Source organism: Passer domesticus, chromosome 5 (assembly GCF_036417665.1).
Source record: "Passer domesticus isolate bPasDom1 chromosome 5, bPasDom1.hap1, whole genome shotgun sequence".
NCBI lineage: Eukaryota > Metazoa > Chordata > Aves > Passeriformes > Passeridae > Passer > Passer domesticus.
The window spans coordinates 72,508,648-72,523,257 of NC_087478.1; the positions used below are offsets into that span (position 1 = coordinate 72,508,648).

Below are 14,610 nucleotides of genomic sequence, written 5' to 3' on the forward strand. Positions count from 1 at the left end.
TCATTTAGAAAATAGCGTAAAAGGTAGACTTAATCTGCTCTAGATTAATTTGAACTGGAATTGGCAGGGTGACTTTAACTTACAAGGGATTCTGTTGGTATGGGATGCTGACCTGTTCACCTTCACTCTTGGGGTTTCAATTCAGCTGGGTGGCAGAAAGCCACTCATTCTGTAGCTCCTTAGTGGTGAAATCCAGATATCATTAGTTACATGCTAACACTTGCTGTTAGGTAAAGGTACCTAGAAACCAAGTTATTTTAGTATATTTTAGATAGGCATGCCCTGTACCAGCGTAGAAGTGTAAAGATTTTGGGAAATTACCCAAAATGATCCTATGATCTCTTAGGCAAATTTCATGACTAGAATAGCATTCATTAAATTAACTTAAATCAGACTAATGCAAAAAAGTTAATCTTGATTTTATTGCTTTTTAGGAAGAAAAAGAAATTAAAGGTAGCTGAGAAATTGTACCTTGGGGTACCAAGAAACAACTGTTTTGAAATGGAGTCGAGTGGTATAAAGCCATAAGCACTGCCAGGCTGCAAGTCCAGCACTCTGGCATTTCATCACCCATCTTCTCTACCATGCTATCACTGCCCGTAGGAATGGGCAGGGAGGAGCCCAGGCTCTTGATAATTTTTCTTCCTCCTCTCATATGTATTGCCATTTTTTTCTGGATCTTCTCCTGGGGCTGCTTTCCTAGAATAGTGCCCATAGCAAGGAGCCAGTAATGGGAGCTCTGCTTTTCTACTGCAGGCTCTTGTCTATGAGAGCATTTTCAGGGACACGAGTGCCCTCACTACAATCAGTAGAGGATGTTGTCCACTTTCTCTTTCCCCCAGGTGAGAACCAGGGTTTGCCCATCGCCTTCCTGGAAATAGGGATGGTTTTAGGGGCTTAGCTGTGAGGGACACTGCTCTGCATGAATACAAGCTTTGTTGGGGTTGGGTTTACTTTATATACTTTTTTTTTTGAAATAAAAAGTAAAAAAATGTCGATTTTTTTTTTTTTAATGTTGCTCCATATATAATATTAAGAAGTTCTTGCCCTTCCATGTTTATGCAACCATTCTCTTTCCACCAAAATAGCTGTTTGGAGAGTCTTCCTTTTAAACAGGCTGGCTCTTTCTTAGCATTGCTAATCTTGTGCAGGGAAAACACATGAGCCACACTCCCATTAAATTGTCAAACTAGTGCTTTTCAACCATGAACATTTATTTCAAAGGAATTAATGAATGGTGACTAAGAGGAATGAATTGATACGTGCCGTATGGGAATCTGCATGTGTGTAATTCATACATTTCCAGTGTTGAATTTGGTCTGCAAATTAACACAGGCTGAAAAGCCTGAACACAAGTGAGATCTGGAAGATAAAAGGAAATCAAGAGGCTTCAACATATGCAGCCTTGTAGTCCAAAAAGTGTCCTCATCTTATGGATTCAGGGTTTTCTCCTAGAATGTGTTTGCTAGAAATGCAAGGAAAAGAAACAAAGCAGGAGAGGAAGTCCCTTTGACATAATAGAGTAAATCTGTGACCTGGGAATTTAAGAAAAACATTAAATGCCAAAAAATCTCACCAAGGTTGTGTAAGCAGTATTTTACAATTTGTAATGGTATAAATTCAAGTGTTTGCTTGTCTTCTCCCTTACTTGGGTGTAAATCACTTCTACTGAAATAAATGGAGTTTCCTGTTTTGCTGCACTGTGCATGTAATCAGAGCTTCAGGCCTCATCCTTTTTTATGCAATTCTTCTTCTTTAAATGTGCCTGAAAACAAAGGAACAGTGCAAGCAGGATTTTACCAGTAGTGCTGGGTTGTGGGGTATTTAATAAACTTTCAAAGGTATTCTAAACAATAAAATATTTTGTTAATGAGATTTTTATTTGTTTTAAAAATTATTTCAGAGATGTCTTGAACAGTGTATTTTCTTTGAGTAAAATAGTAGTAGCTGTTAATGTAGTGTCTCTGAGAGAGGAAGTGTGGAAAGTAAAGGGGCTAAGGAAAATGCAATAGGAAAGAGCTATCTCCATCACAGAAAAGGAGAGTTTAAGAGCTGACTTGGGGAAAACAAAGTTATTTTACTGTAAGTCACCCTTCTCTCTCAAGTAAAATAAAGGGAGATAATCACACTCTGAAACTACAACATATCCAAGTTAATCAGCTTATCTCAACAACGGGAAGATAGGAAATTATTGCAGTTCTGCAGCTGGGAAATTATCTGAGTCCAAGATATTAGATTAAAAAATTCTTCCATTGCATGAGAACAATTTGTGGTGGATAAGTCTGATGTAATAGTAAATATGATTAGGCTGCTTTAAAAAAGCAGCATGTTCAATTTTTTTCCAATAACTGAGCAGACTTGCAGCTGACAGGCTGCTGTTTTGCTACAAATTCCTGACTGTTTGCTCACCTCTCCATGTGCTGCATTTTTCCTATGAGTCTGGAAAAACATGAGGGTTGTTTGTGATAGCTGTGTAATGGTTGACACAGGGGTATACACAGCATGGACTTTCACACGTGGATCTCTATGGGCTTTATAGCAGCAGGTTGCAGAAAAACTAAACCAAACTCTTTTATCCATTCCCAGACTAATGATTTTATTATGTGACAAATGCTCTGAAAACTGAGAAGCCACATATCTGCATCACCCTTTCTCTCTGGCAAACACTTGACCTGTTGCTATGGCTGTGCTGTGCTTTTCTACTCCTTTCCTAACATGACAGCTATGCTGGTTTTAAATGTCATCGGCCCTGACATTTGCAGGGCCCTGGTCGCCTGGTACTGTACCTGCGTGCACTGCTCCCTCCTGGAGAGCCACACTGTGCTGCAGCAGTTTGGGGCTGCCCCTGGTGTTCTGGGGTGGTGGTGGGTGTGCAGGTTCCTCCCTTGTTTTGGTCCTTGGTAGGTGGGATGTGCAGCTGAGCGATGTGCTTTGGGTCCCTACCGTGGTGTGATCATGTGTTGCTTTCTTCCTATTACTCCTAGCAAACTCCAGTGATGCTTTTGACTGTCTGTGTGCTTGCATCCCTGCCTTGCATGTTAATGAAAGACATCCCTCTCTTTAGCCCCTCTCAGCTTGGACAGGATACCCTTTGTTTACTGTGTTTATTCCAGTCTGGCCTACTTGTAGATCCTGGGCTACCCCGGAGCGGCCCATTTCTGCTGAATGGAAGTGGGGGCTGTGTGGGTGCTTTGTCTTGCTTTCAGTTTGGGATCTCGCTGGGCTGTGTTGTTTTCTGGCTGATGGGTGGGAGTGGAAATGGGGGGAGTGCAAGGAGGAAGCAGAGAGCAAACATTTTTTTTTTTCCCTTCACTACACATCTGCCAAAAGCATCCTTCAAGTTGGATGTAAAGGAAAATAAAAGGCAGAGTCCTCGCAGGAATGAAATTACCCCATGTTTAGTTTTTAGGCTAGAAAGCACTGTATGGGTGCTTAGAGAGAGAGACTGCAGTGTTTACTGCTCTGGAATTTAATGACACAGCATTCAAACCTAAACAAGGTTGGAGAGAGACAAACGGTGAGGGGAGCAAAAAGGGGGCAAAGGGAGGAAAAGGAGCTCTCAGGCTCTGGACCTGGATTGAATTACAAGAATAATATGACTTATATTGACAGTGAAAGCCTGCATATGGTTTTGTGTTTCTTTGTGCAGATAAACAGCAGAAGAATGAGATAGGGAGTGTGTGTTTGCAACTTGATAGCTATTTGTGTGGAACCAGAAAGGTTTTGCTGTGGCATCACCAACCAACCTGTCTCCCCCAGATGCCTGCCCCCATCTGCTGTGGGCTGCTGACTGCCAGAACAGACCTCTTGGGGTGATCCAGGTCTTCTCTTACATCCTGGGAATGCCACCATCCTAGACTGGGAGGCATGTACATGTATGTGTGCAGATCCAAACCTAGCCATTTCACTGTCTGCAACATGACAGAAAACCTGGAGTTAGATGTGGGTTTATGTGTGTATTTCTACATCTAGAAAGCCAGTCTTTCTCCCCTTTAAAGATGTGTATTTTCCTAGTTTCATCTGATAGTCTGTTACCTTTGATCAGATGTTAACATTGTCAGATAACCTGACAAAGTTGGTTCAGTGTCTGTTTGTGGGAACCTAAAGCAGGAAATCAAGACATTGAGACAATTGGCTGTCTCCCACTTGACTAAATGCTGTTTGCAGCCTTCAGCAAGGACTGGACCTCAGTTTCTGAGATGAGCATCGTGTAGAGCTGTGCTGTAGCTCACCCCAGCTTGTCTCAGCAGGGTGAGCCTGTGTCTGGTAGCAGTGTGTGCACCGCAGAGACCCTTCTGTACAGACACCATGTCCTCAGCTTCTTTGCACTTGCAGTATTTCCCATAACTGTGTTTGCTATGAATGTGGCATCAACTTTAAATAACATTTATGGATGCTGGGACAGTATCAGGGTGCACAAAGCAACCGGTAGGTTTCTTGTGGTAGAAAAAGGGGATGAATCATCACTGCCTTACTGGTGAATAATGGTGACCCATGCAATGAAGGTGGTAGCAGGGCCATGACAGATGCCTTTGCTCTTCTGGATTATGCCATTCTTCCTTTGAGGGAAGAAGCAATTCCTTTTTGTATTACAAAGAATGGTGTGCTGATGGTGTGACTTTTTTCTAGAGCAGCTCTAACATTTATTTTTGTGCAGGACTGTGTGAATGCTTTCCATAGATCTTGGCAGTTGCCGTAGAAGGAGATGTAGACCTCATTGATGGCCATCATCATGGTTTTGGTATCCCTTAACCCATGCTTTGGTTGTTCTTTTTGACACACTTCATGCTTGCCTTATTAAATGCTGCAAGGGGGGAAGAGACAATGGTTGAGGAAACTGGTAGCTCTTAAGTGGAAAGGAGATGATGTCATCTGTGGCAGTGCAGTGAGTGAGAAGAGAGTCCCTGATCATGCTCCTGGCTTTCCTCAGACTCAGTGTTAGCTTTGCCCCAGTCAGATTTGTCCTTTCTTCTTTTCTGGGTAAGCAAATCTCTTTCTTTTGCTTTACCTTGAGCCTCTTTTATCCACCTGCAAAATGGTAAAGATGATGCTCTGGAATAGACAGGTCTGCTTTTTGATCAGGTTATGGTGAAATATTTTGGACAAGTTCTCTGGGGTTTGTTAGACTTGGGGAAGCTGATATCACTGCTGTCTTGAATGGACTGGGATGCTCCAAGGCCAGAGGGAGTTCATATTGTTTTGCAATATCCACAGAGCAACTGGGGCTGTGAATTAATGCCAGGCCTGAGTTCTGGCCTATGAATGAAGGTATCTGAGTGAGGTGGTCCCCAAGATAACAGCGCTGAAGGATTCTTTGCTTCTATGCCATCCTTGACCACTGCCCTCTGATGGGTTTTTGGTGGCAGCTGCTAAATGACTACTCAAGATCAGTGAGAGCAGAGGTATGCATCATTAAAATGATGCCTGGCTTGTGAGAATGGTCTAGGGAAGTTTGCCACATGTTATGTCTTTTAGAAAGTATATTTGCACGTTCATCATCATCATTTGCACGTTCCAGAGGGTTGCACATAACCCTCTGGAATTTGCTATGCAGCCTGCTCTTCAAGCAGTGTGTACTGCTAAATTAAAGCCAGCTCTGGCCTGACATGCAGCAGCAATGAACCCAAACAGCTGAGCTACACAGTGTTTGGGCTGAGAGAATGGGATAATGTGTAGTTGCAAAAGTAGTAGCATACAGGTAGAACCAGTGTAGTCACAAGCTGGTCTTTCCCTTGAGCTCCAGAAGAAGTAGGGATCCTCATCTTGAAAAGCAGCAAAGTTTGAGCTTTTATACATGAATGTGAAAAAGCAGGACTATTTCTTGAGTATGACTGTCTTCTCTTCAGTTTTGCCTGTAGTTGACTGGCCTGGAAGCAGAGGGGTTGGAATAGATAAAATCTTGAAATTGGGAAAGAAAGCAACAGCATCAGGGATACGATGAATAAGAGCAACTCTGTTCCTTTACATGAAATTGTAACTTGCTCTCATTACCTGTCAATTTGGAGTTTGGAAGCATCCTGTGTTGTTCACCTTCTTATTGCGTGTGGAGAATGCCACATCCAGAAGTCCAGTTCTTCTATGTCAGCAAGACCAGTATGTATAATAATGGCCAGGTATCAGTTGTAATGCTAAAATTATAGCAGGCTCAGATTGGGTATTGTGAACAGTTGTTATCCATGAGCCAACAAATTTAGCAGAGTCTTAACTTCATTAGCAGTGTCTAAACGCATTAGCCATATGCTCCTCAGCATATGGGTAAATACATAACAATTTATTTTCATTAGGGTTTTCTTACAAGTGCTACTAACCCAAGCTCCACTAGAAATGTTTACAGCATAACATGTCTTTTCAGATAAGAAGCAGGCTTTCTGTACAGCAAGTCATCCTGAAAGGTTGACAAGCAAGATACTTCCCTGTCCTTTCTGGGAATAGGCAGGTATAGCTGCTGTGGGTCTGAGCTGCTGCATCTATCTAGGCTTGGCTTCTGCAAGGCTTTGTATTAAAATGAATAATAGAAGGCTTTGGAGAACTGCCTGTTCAAACACGTGCTGGTAAATCCCTGGCATTCATTGTGTGCCTGCCTTCTGGTTGCCTGTGATGCACTTTGGATGGCATCACCACCCGGTAGCTTTATAAGACTCATGACCTTCTGAGTTCTTCCCACTTTCCCCTTTTCCAGGCAGGATGTAGAGTTGAAATGTAACCTTTCCTAAGAGGTACCGAATGTGAAATTAGGTCAGACTCGTGGCCTGTAGTCAAATGGATGTGGTGATGGAAAGGCAGGGCAAGTTTGTAGGGTGGGCACTGTGCAAGGCTGTGAGGGCTTCAGTAGCTGCAATGTGGCACGGGTGTAAGTTGGCCATTGTGTGCTCAGTGTTCTCCTAATTTCTCAGAAATAAATGAAAAGCTATTTTCTGGAGAGCTTTTTATTTTGAATTTTTTTTTTTCTTTTTGATAAGCATTTCTGCAGCTTGATCCAGGAACACGAGTTGCCTAGAAAGACACTGAAGAGTAAGAAAGGACTGATCTTATTGGAGAGCTAGAAAGTTCAAAAGTTAATCTGTTTCTCCACAGCCTCAGAGGCCTTGGTACATGTCTAAATTTAGATGGTAATGTGAAACAAGAATCAACTAGAGTTGGAATCTAATCAGGTTTTATTCGAGACTTAACTGGGTTTTTATTGTGGTTAGGTGGTTTTTTGGTTGGTTGGTTTTTAGAAAGAAAAATCAACAGAAAGCTTAAAAAACCTGTGTGCTTTAAAAATAAATGTATTTCAAATTGCTGTATTTTCTTTCTGTCTTTGTTGTCATACAACGCTGATGAATGGATGAGTGAATTAATTATAGTCTTGGACTTTCTAACTTTTCATTTTGTTTATTAACTATTAGCCTTTTTTCCTGCTTAGATTTTGTAATTTTGTAATATTCTATGAATTTTAGGAGATTTATAATAAGGCAGAGGAAAAAGTAAAGTGTTCTTTGGACAGTTGCCCTGGGACAGTTTTAAATATTCAGGCAGCAAAAACAACTTGCTGAACATTAGTAACTTATTTTACCTTACTACAAGAAAATTGAAAATTATAAACAAGGGAAAAAACTGAGCTACATGTTTCAAAATATTCTCAACCATGTATTTTCATAATGAAGTATGCAAGAAATAAACATTAAAATAATTGCAAAATAATCTTTGCTATTTGCTGACTTTCCATCAGTTTTGTGTATTATATCTGATGGCATTTTTTTGATTCTGTGAGTGTAGAAAACTTTTAACTTTCATAGGCAGGATGATGCCTGGGTTGATTTAGGTAGGATTAGTGTAAGTTAGGGTAGAGGAACTATAAGAAGTCACATGCAATGATAAGTTGAAATATTCAACTATGAAGTCGAGTGGGACCTAATATATAACCTCTATATACCTATAATAATATATATAATATATAACACCTAACATAGGTATTATTTTTCTGCTGAATGGTGCTTTTCCTGTTTCACTCAAAAGGGAAAATATGGGGATTTTTCAAGGAATTTTGAATGAGTTAGAGATGGGACCTCTGAGTTTTTATATGATGTGGTTTATTTTTCTTATCTTCCTTTACAGATAGGAAGGGTGAGTTCGGCTTACATTTTTACTGTATGGTTCAGGAGGTCATAAGACCCCTAGTTATAAGTCTTTTTAAGGATTAAAATCTAATAAAACACTGTTAATAAGGATATTTATGTTTTTGATCCAATCCTTAAATATTTTGTCTTGTGGAGTCATGCTACAGTGTAAGTTATCTTAATTAATCATGTTATGATACACAAACCTACAGAATCATATTCTAAACTTCTTGTTTAGCTTTGTAACTACTTTTATTTTTTCTATGTCTTAAACTCTAAACTTTCTTAATGTGTTTCTGCTTTAAGATATAAATCCACATTCTCATTGCTAGTACCTAAGTCTAGAAACCTTTTCTAAGGTTTCAGATCAAAGCCTGTTTTTAATTCTAAGCTTTGGCTTAACAGGCCCAAAGTTCTGAGAATTCCCTGCATTTTAAATTCCAACATCTCCCCCTTCTTTTTTGTATTAGAATATTCCTTTGATGGTTTTGTTAATTATCTTTTGTATGTATTGGAGTAGGTAAGGTATTTTTATAATTTTGATGATAATTAATATATACACACCTATTTTAATTTTTTTATTATGGTGTAAGGTTTAATTTATTGAGTGGATAATTTAATTATGTTCTATCATCAATTTTGATTTTATTTATATTTTCCTTTAATTGTTGTATGTTCTTATGAATGGATTTTGAATTATTAGATAGGTTTATGTAATATATTCCATTTTCACACCGATGTTTGTGTACTAGTAGAAGAAACCTTATTGTTGTTCTGTTTGTAGAGTTTTATGTTTTACATTTTTGATATCTGTTAATAAACTACTTAATGTAAGTGAAGTAGTATTGGTTTGCTTACTTAACTAGTACCTTAATTTATTTGTTTTAGGGCTATTGTTGAGGTAAATTGAGGTAAAAGTATAGATGTTGAAAAGATGTTGAGGGAAGTCTCTCTTTGGACACACAGAGAAAGGGGATGGTGAGCCCCAAAGTCATCCCTGATTTTCCTCTATTGACTTTTATTTCTATATATTGAGAGGAAGCAGTGGGTGATAAGCCCCAGATAGGATAAGAGATGTTGTGGCTCGCTCTAGAGAGTAGTTTAGGAAAGAAGCACAAAGGAGTATGAATAAGAAATTGGTGTTTGATACATGATTTTTGCAGAGATGTGAACACATCTGCCTTGATCTGTAAATGCGCTGCAACATGTGGTACGTTGTGAAAAGTGTGTGATGAGGCAGGAGGAGGAAGGGTAGCACTTGATTTATCCTTATTTTTGTTCCACTTCTGAAGGCAGTCCAGGGCAGAAGCACCTTGCAGCCAAGGTGGAGTGGAAAAGGCGAGATCACAGAGAAGGGGGAAATGGGAGAGCTTTCGGGAAAAAAAGTTGTTGGTGACCTTATACCAGAGGTCTCTATTTTAATAAAGAGTCTCATAAAGTTCATCACAGATAGAATTAGGGACCTTGTAAGTATCTTGTAGTTATATTTGTGTTTATATTTTTCCCTACCTCTTTTTTTCCTCTCTAGTGCCCCAGGGAGCCATCTCTAAGACCTCATAAACGTGAGATTTCATTTTCTAATGCTATTTCATTTCCTGGATGGAGGACCTGCCACAAGAAGACCAGACCTCAAATTATAATAGCCCTATAAATAACTCCCTAAGGCAAAGGGAAAAAAGAAAGCCTTTGAAAGACAACTGCAAATGCAAAAATGGAGGTTTTGGGCTCTTGCAGAACCAGACTAAGCAGTCCTAGTTAGAACATGGTTAATTTTTGGGTTTTCCTGTTTATCTCTTTGCATTGTTTACATACAAAATTATATATCAAAAGTCTTCAGATGTCTTTTGCTTGCTCTTAATTTTCTACAGTGTTTTGATACCTTTTGGCCTGTCTTTTGATCCTGCTAAAAAATGTAATTTGCAGGTAAAAATCGAAAACAATCCAACAAACTGACTAAAACAAATACAATGATGGATTGAGTAAATATAGTCTCAAAAATGCAACTTTTTCTTCTTTCTGGGTGAAGTCGTTTTAATTCAGCAGACCCAGACAGTCTGCCTGCTTTCTGCTGGAAATCTGTGCAGAATTGGCACATCGACTAGAATAAAAACATTCCCGAGGAATCGGCGTGTTCTGTCAAAACATTTGAACAGCTCCTGTCTCCCAGAGCACAGCATTGCTCTGGAGCCGGCAAGGGAGCTCTGCAATGTGTGGTGCAGGCTTCCCCTCCAACCTCCCATCTCAAATCCCCCTTTTTGCATAAGCATGGGCCAAGTGTTTCAGGTTCAATTATATTTAGCTGTGGAGGCAGTAGAGAAGGCAGTTTTCAAGAACCTTTTGCAGCATGGTCGGACCATGTGTAAGGCTGTCCTTCCTCTGTTCCCGCTAAGGTTGTGTTGTGCATGGAGTCTTTTAGGTTGCAAAAGATTCTCGAGTCCAGCCGCTAACCCAGCAGTGCCAAATCCACCACCAGACCATGTCTCTAAGTGTCTCATCTGCATGTCTTTCAAATGCCTCCAGGGATGGTGACTCAACTACTTCCCTAGGCAGCCTGCTCAGTGCTTGACAGCCCTTTTGGTGCAGAAATTTTCCCTAGTGTGGGAAGGAAAAGTCGTGGAGTTAAGGTTGGAGGATCCCAGTATCTTCCTGGATCAATATGGTGTCTGGGGACAGGCAGGCTGGCAAATCTGAGCTCCAGGAGAAGTCCTGCTGTGCAGGGAAGAGGCTTCCCCCCAACAGATGTCTCAGTGCCATGTCTTTTGCTGCTGCATGACTCTGCTGTATATGAGGTTACCCTCCAACAGCAAAGTTCAACCTCTGTGTTGTGGAGTAATAATAATAATTTTTATGATTTGATCAAATTTTAAAAAAAATTAACTTTGGCTAGAAAGACGCACTCAGCAATTACAGGGTTTAACAGAGCAAAGTGTGATGCAGCTCTACATTTTCAGCTTGACAATGATTGCTTTACTTTTCAAAGCAGTATCTTATTCCCCCAGCTCTGAGATGAAGGGGGTCTTGCCAGTAGGTTCTGCTCAGTATGAATGAGACTGGTAAAATCTGGCCTGCAGACAATTTAGTAGAGATAGTCTGTCTCTTATTGAGACTAATTGCTAAGGAATGTAATTGTATCATTTCTGTTACCAAAATTGATATTCCCTGCCTGACTCCAGCTAAATGAGTTTTTATTTTTGCACAGTTTCTGGGCTGTTGCGTGCTAAGGCGTTGTGGTGGACAGCAGGCAGTCGGTGTTTGAAACAAATTAGGTTTTTCTTTATACTTGACAGAGAGGTGTGTCTTAAGCAGTACTTTACTGCGCGGATGCACTAGCAGATGGTGTCCTTTAAGGCTGAACATGTGACAGTAGCCTGTTTGAATGAGTATCCATGCTAGTTTTAGCACCAGGAGGAAATTAAAGTCCAAATAAGCTGCTTCCCTTGCCCGCTCCTTCCGGTAAGGGAGGGAACAGAAAGGTGCCTGGCTTCTGCTGCTGAAAGCTCTTCACAGCAATGGAACAACAGCACAGTCACACCCTCACAGTGCTGAAATTCTACACCCTTTCTGTACCTAGGACACCCTCTAGGGTGCTTGTCTAAGCCCCGTCCAGCAGAAAAAACATTTATAAGTCAGCATAAAAGTAAACAAGGTGGGAAGGCAAGCAACCCAAAGTGGTTATTTTGTACACTGTGGCACATGCCCAGATAGCAATTTGGTATCATTTAGAATACAAGTGGCATCACTGAGAAATGTGATGGCAGACAATGACCTGTGCCAGCCAGAGCAGGGAGGGCAGAGGTGGCTCATGAACCAGCCCTAGATCTGCATGGATTAGTGTCAGCACAGCAGACTTGCAGGGGATGGGCTCGGAATGTGCATTCCTAACTCTATTACTTATCCCCTGGGCCAGAAGGGCCAGATGTGTTGCATTGCATAGGCAACATATTTAATCTGTGAATGATCATTCCTGATGGATCCCCTCCAGACAGTCCAAAAGTTACATTACTGAGCCACAGCCTATTTTACATAGAAGGACAAGACCACCCAATCCAGTGCCTTTAGGGAAGGGAGAAGGTGGAATTGCTGTGATTTCACATTTTTATCAAGCTCCATGGACAAAATGCTTATATACTGGTGTTTAACCCAAGGCAGCTAAAGCCATGTTTTGGTACTCAAAAATGTCACCATAGGATTTGTCACAGGAGTTAATAGGTGTTGGTACTTCTAAATGTTGCTACAATGTCTTTTATTTAGATATGCAAAGTCTAGCCTGCTGCACTTAATTTTGTCTTAAGCATATACTATGCTGAAAAACTATAGTCACTTTTAGGACTCAGGTTTCTGGAAACTGAGGTTTCCCATCCCTGAAATCTTTGGACAGGTCTCTGAGCAACCTGATCCTGTTGAATTTGGACTAGAAGGCCTTTAAAGGTTCCTTCCAACCCAAGCTATTCTATGACCTAAAAGATGAAAAGGCAATTTCATCACAGTAAGGCCATATGGGAGGGGAAAACATGATAAAATCCTTCTCTGAACAATTATAGCAAATGTATGTTAAAAGGCTTTAAGATGTTTGACAGTTATGAGCCCATCTTTTGACAGGCAAGGTAACAGACTGGAACAACAGTGTCAGAATTGAAGCCTCTTAATATATTACTGACTTGGGTTTGTGTGGAGTTACCACTGTCCTAACATAGGAGCATTCCTCTGATGTGCTGAAAGCTTATAATCTGGAGAAGGAAACTTGAAAGAAAGGAAGTGTGCTTGCAGTTTTATGGGCAAGAAAGCTGAGGGCTGTGGCTGTAACAATTTTGCCTCAACACCCATTGAGAGCAAGAGCCAAGTGCCCTCTGTGTTCACTGGGCATGGGCACAGGTAGCCTGTAGTTCCTGAGCTTGTGCTGGAAGAGGGTGTGACAAGGGCTGTGGACTGCATGGGCACCCAGTGGCCTCTGGCACAGTGCCACAATCAATGCCACCTTCCCAGGGTCCCTGTTGCTGCAGGAAAAGCTTATGTTACATGTAGGAGGATAATGCCTCAAAACATCCCCACTGGAAAAAATAAGTACCTTAAGGTGAGAGTTCAAACCCAACTTGCTTTTCTACTACTTTTTTAGTTCGTTTGGTAATTTTCACTTGGTTTAGGAAAAATAGAAATAAGCGTTAAATTCATCCTTAAAAGATTGCATCTCTTCAGACAGATTTGTTATCCTTTTCCTCATTTTCAACAAGTAAACTTGCTTTTGCAGCAGAGATTTTGACATTAAGTGTCTTGATAGAATAATAGGCATGAGATGGATTGCAATCTATTGCCTCAAGACTTTGCCAATCATAAACTCAAATCAGTTAATGCATTGAGTTAAATCTTGCTATATTGGGCAATGTGCTAGTAGTATTAAAAATATCAATCCAGGAAATATATTGATTATATTATCTCCATAGCAACAAACAATAATAAGATAATGTTAGCTTAATAATTGTGCTTTGTGAAAACCTTTCAGAATAATTACTGCATTGTGGTCTTTTCACAATGTGGAATGCAATAACGCTTCTTCCTTGACTGCAGTCACCATCAGCACTGCGTCAAGAGATGTTGTTTTTGTGTGCATGCATATGTATTCATGGGTAATTTTGCTCCGGGTGAAACAATTCAGCAGACTATTTTGGGATCCATTTTTAAATGGTCAAGACCACAAATTGGCAATTGTTTTCTGTGTGGCTTGTTTTCTCCCACCCCCTCTGACAACTGGCTACTGTAAAAAGAGGTCATTAACATTCCTTTTCCTGCCTCTTTCTTTACAAGGCACGAAGATTTTTGGCATGTAATGAAACTGAATGTCCAGCTACTCTGTTAAGGATTTGTGGGAGAGAGGAACTCTGCTCTAAAGACAGTGCTTCATATCTGTTCCCTTAATTGAATTCAATCTATCATCCTCTAGGAATTACTTGTTCTGCAGGAGCTGAGATATTTGCCTGTATTTTAGGGGACCTGGCTCTCTTGTGCATCCTACATTGTCGTATAAATAATAACCTGAGGTTGTTATGAATACATAGAGATACTTTCCTGCATGTAAGTAAGGAGGTGTAGGTATAACATTTTTAGCCTGAAATTTTGGCAGGAGAGTCAGAGGACTGATATATACACTCTTCATCTGGGTCTTGCTCTTTACTTCCACATCAACCCTGTAATTTATATCTTGAGTTAAAAAGAGGTATTAACACAAATCCATGATGAAGAAGCCAAGTTTTTAGAGTGGCTCTGTGTAAGCTCTGCTCAGCAATAACAAAAACATCTCTATATTATATATATCTCTCTATATTATCAACCCTGTGTTCAGCACAAATCCAAAACAGCCCTGTTCTAGCCACTGTGAAGAAAAATAACTCTACCCTAGCCAAAACCAGCACAATTGGTAAAACCTCCCAATTGAATCAATGAAGTTAAGCAGCTAACCCATCCTCTGTCTATGAAAGGTCCTTGGGGTCCTGGCAGTAGGTCTGGAGTCCATTCTCCT

General features: G+C 40.4%; 1 protein-coding gene across 16 annotated transcripts in view; it reads left to right on the forward strand.

The window, feature by feature from the left end:
• TBXAS1 (thromboxane A synthase 1) overlaps window positions 1-14,610 on the forward strand; it is a 229,629-nt gene that overhangs the window by 55,700 nt on the left and 159,319 nt on the right. The gene's annotated exons all lie outside the window — the stretch shown is intronic.